The sequence below is a fragment of the Scophthalmus maximus genome, chromosome 8 (assembly GCF_022379125.1).
Source record: "Scophthalmus maximus strain ysfricsl-2021 chromosome 8, ASM2237912v1, whole genome shotgun sequence".
NCBI lineage: Eukaryota > Metazoa > Chordata > Actinopteri > Pleuronectiformes > Scophthalmidae > Scophthalmus > Scophthalmus maximus.
The window spans coordinates 23,576,451-23,581,290 of record NC_061522.1 but is presented as its reverse complement, the minus strand read 5'-3'; positions in this window follow the sequence as shown (position 1 = coordinate 23,581,290).

Sequence of the window (4,840 nt, the reverse complement as noted above, 5' to 3'; positions counted from 1 at the left end):
TGCTGGCTAGTTTGATTGGGAGTCCTTTCATAGCCAACAGTGATTTAAAAAAAACTTGAACATTAACGATTGTCTTTCTTTGGTCGTCAATAAATGTCACAGACTGTGGACTGTTCCGTTCTTAAGAAAGAAAGAAAAATCCTGATATTGTTTTCTTTGTTGTTGTTGTTGTTGTTGTTGTTGTTGTTTCTGTTCTTAGTTGAACATGAATTACCTTTTCTGACTTGGGGGAATAATAAATATTTAAAAAATCCCTCTTGAATGTATTGGAATAAAAGCATAAAGTAAGGGATGATGCAAAAGCACCGGGGCATTGTAGTATTCCCTCTCTTGTGCCTGATGACCCCTGTGTGTCACCCATGTGTCACCTCTTCCCCTCCTCTGCCCACCTGGATGGGGCTCGGGCACCATGACGTCCAGGCCCAGCAGCTCATCCCGGACAGCGGCGATGACCCCCAGCTGGGACGCCCTTCAGCGGCTCCCCGTCCCACCACGCGGAGCGCCTCGGCTCCCTCCGCCCCAATCCACTGCGCTGCGGTGGGCCTTGAAATGAGCCCCGGGGACGAGAGCGGTGGGCAGTGACAGGGCAGGAGAGGGGCAGTGAGATGACAGTGATGACAGAGAGTGACAGAAGGAGCCGGCGCTCACACCAGTGAGCCACATGGTGAGTGAGTTCGAGAAATAGAAGTAGGAGACACAAGTCACTGCTGAGTGTCTGCCCGCCGCGCACGTCAGTCTGACAAGAACCTAATTTTAACTCCGACGTCTCCGTCCCACCCCCTTCCACCAGTCACACCGCGGCAGCCGCATGGTGATCTTCGAGAGGGAGAACGACTACTAGTGAAACATAGCGACAGGTAATTGCTGGGTTGCCATAAAAATGTGGCCGAGATATTCACAGCCATGACAGAATAAATCGTGATAACTTCGCCATAGCATGTGATCCAAATACGCAAAGGTTTACTCCCGAACACAGTGGGGTCCTAGAGTCAGACACTCGGGCCCCACTGTACCTGCAAAGAGCTTTTGGTTTGGTTCCAATTAGTGAGGGTTGAGTAAGACGGGGAACATGTTAAACATTAAACCTGCTCAACGCGTGCATGTTAACATTGCAGTCGTTGGATGCACATTGACGTTACGTTGCCACGGCTGCTGAAGTTCCAAAGCCAGTGATGTCCTCAAAATGTTACATCAGTGTCGGAGAGACGCCGACGGGCGTACTGTGTGATCTGTTCTGCACATCCTCGCCGGATTCGTCACGTTCACATCGTGCTCGGGAACCTTTTTGAATGCTTCTTTTGTTGGATCATTAAGTATGAGCGCGGAAATCCTTCAGGCACACGTTGGTTTACAAGATACTGCCTCACAGACCAGTTTGCATTAACTTAGAAACAGCTTGTCCGACGGACGACCTAAAACATACCGCTCACTAGATATCACATCGTTTTTCCTCAATAACAGCGAATGTAGGCTTTTGTTTTTTTATAAAATTGTTTCAGCGTTTGTTTGTTTTATAGGAACGTGACTTGTTAATGTGCGTGTTATGGCTGAGCTTTCATTTGGCCTGATCCAATTATGCTGCTAATGGAGGCTTGTGGAGTTGAATCAAATACCACAGATAGAGGAACCTGGGGAATGTGTTAATGGGAAGCAACTCGTGAAAGTTAAATCCAGCTTTTCTTGCTTAGCTCACCTCCATCCGCTGCCTCCAGCTTTGTGTGCTCCCGCAGCACATCGTGGAGTGTGACGGACACAGTGGAGGACGACGTGGGGGGCTGACACTGCCAGACTACCTGGATCCAGTCTGCCTGAGGCACAAGGCCCCGCGAGGGAGCGGATCAGCACCGGCAGCCGCAGCGGAGCCCGGGCTCCGGCTCACAACTGGGCACTGTGCTCCGGATACCAGTGTCCAGAGGCAACTGAGCTTAGTCAGTGAAGTAGCAGCTTCCTCCTTCTCCCAGCACATATTTACATTTTTGGTAGGGATCGACCGACACAGATTTTTTAGGGCCGATGCCGATACCGATTTTCTTTTCATCAGCCTTAGCCGATGACCGATACGGACTGCTGATTTTCTTGAGCCGATATTTGGAGCCGATACTACTTTTACTCCCTCAATTTAATAGTTAAATAGAATTAAATTCAGCGGGTTGTCTCGTCTGATCTGAGGTCAAAGTGGGGTTATGGCCAAGGCCGTGGCTCGCCTCCCTGGGTAGAGGGAGACGAGGCTCACGTCGCCCACCGCACCGGGACTCGTCCGCCCGCCAATGGGATCCCCTGCGCAAAGCCTGCGGCGCGGGCGGCGCGGAGACTCAACAAGTCCACCGGCAGCCGCGCCCGACTCTGTGCGGGGCCCGACGGGGGGCGCCGCCAGTCCCAGCCTGCCGAAGCAGAGAGGGGAAAGGCGGGGAAGAGAAGGAGGGTACGGGGGGAGAAGAGTCAGCCGGCGAGCAGAGAGAGCGCGAGGACGTGGAGGGTGCGTAAAACAGCAACCACGAGCCTCGGGCCCGGCCGTCGGCGGCGGCCCCCCCCCCACCGTGATTAAAAAGTAAATTTCCACGAGGCAAAGGGTTTGGAGAAAAAGGAGAAAGACACAAACCCACCGGGCGCTCTGTCCACCGCGACCCACGACTAAGCCGGCCGGAGCCAGCGACAGAGCGGGGTGGGAGACATTGAATCCCCCTCCCGCTCTCCGGAGGAGAAGGGAGAGTTGGTACCCGGCGGGCTTGCAGCGCAGCAGCCTAGGGCAGAGGCACCGTGACGGCGCTGGGTAAATGGTTCCGGAGAGAGCGGGGCCGGGCCCGATAGGCGACCGGATCTGGCCTCCCAAAAAAAACTATCGGCGAACGTAGCAGCCGCGCATCGGCCGATGCCGATACACGTAAAAAACGCAAACATCAGCCGATGTTATCGGCCGGCCGATAAATCGGTCGAACACAAATTTTTGGTTAATGCTCTCGTGAAAGAAAGAAGAAATCCTCTCGTGAGTGAGTTTCCAGATGGGATCATCCATAAGTTAAGAAATAAATCGTATGAGCACGTGTGAAGACGAGTATAGTGATTTTTATTATTTGATAATAGGTGATAGGTTATCTGATATAGGTCTACTTGGGTAATATTTATGCCGAATAACAGTATACATGTGTATTATGTGCAAATGAAATTAACTTATGTACAATTTTGAGGCACAGTGTTTACGTTTCTCTCTTGGTAAAACGTCACTCTTTTACTCCTTGAACATTAATCAGGCATGAAAATGGGTCAGGGGTGAAAAAGGTGAGAAGGATACGACCCCTCTAGGGGCGTCTGGGGGCATGCAGTAAGAAAATTTGGAATATTTCATTTTCAAAAGCATCAATCTGATGCATTTTGAGAGAAAAGTCAAGCAGAATTACAAGACAGTATGAATGTATAATAAAGTATCTATCTATACATGGTCGCATTATGCTATATAAGAAATGAGACTGACAACTTCTCTCACGAAATGCGCAACAGCACAACTTTAATAGTGCATTCGGCCGCAGAAGATGAATATGGGTGGGAAGGGGCAGGGGTTAGAGGGGTCTCATTTTTTCTTCTTTGCCTGCTTTTCGCTTCGCACTAATATTTCCATGCTCTCGCGCTTGTAGAGTGAATGTTTTTATCGAATTCAAGGCTCCCTTCAGGCGCGTGCACATGTTCGCAGTTCACTGATAATCTCTGGTATACCTCCATGTCCCGTCCAAATCCACACTAAGCTTTCATTGATAGTCTCCATTTATAAGTGTTATAAAAACTGTAATGAAACATTTATTCCCGCCGTTCTTTGCACTGGTCATACATCCACAAGTTTCCATGGCGATAAGTCGCCACTGGCATCACAAAAACAGGTGGTGACAAGCACCACCCACCAGTCAAGAGAAACACAGTCACAGTCACAGTCAGCAGCGGTTGATATATATATATATATATATATATATATATATATTACATCAGTGTAAACGTGTGGAAGCTTGCAGCACTGAAAATAAAAAGCTTGGTTATTAAAGGTTATTTTTAACTGAGCATGATGTAACTTCAGAAAACATAAGAAGGTCAGTAAAAGACAAACGATGCCAGGAAATTTACTGGCAACAGTGTACTGTACAATACCATTAAGTCAGCCAACAGGCTTCATAGTAGTTAATGCATCTGTGATACTAATAACAATAAAGGTGACACCTTGACCTTTTCATTCATGCGCCCCCAGTGAGCCCAGTATGCACAATATCGGCACCCTGAAACGGAGGGAGCTAAAAGGAATTCAGCCATAGTTCCTCGTATTATTTACAGTGTTTAAAGAAAAGGTATGTTGTGAGTTGGCATTCAGTACATGAAAATTTATATTATATCTTTTAAACCAAATTTACACAAAATATACAATAGTCATTAGCATTTCTAGGGACCCTGATGTGTACAAGTTGCAGTTTCAAGACATTGTTGTGTGTTGTACCAAGTTCCTCCCGGGTTGTTTGCATCATTAGCAGCGTGACTCAAGCTCACTTTGTTCCAGACTGAAGTGTCTCCACTTTGATTGGATAGAAACACATAATTTGGATACGAAACCGTTGAAATTGGTAGCAAACTTGATTGCCCTTCCAGTCTGTCATGTGTTGATCATGTGAAAAATGTGGGGGAAACTGCCAAGATCATTCAATTACCTTAGAATGCAACTGTACCATTCAGTGGTCCTAACAGTCGACCGGCTCTGAGTAAGATCATGAAGAAAATTGCTTTTGAACAAAAACAATGTTATTTGTCAGTCAAATACAGACTTGTAACATGCACAAATAAATCAAAAATAGGAATTTAGTAGGGGCTG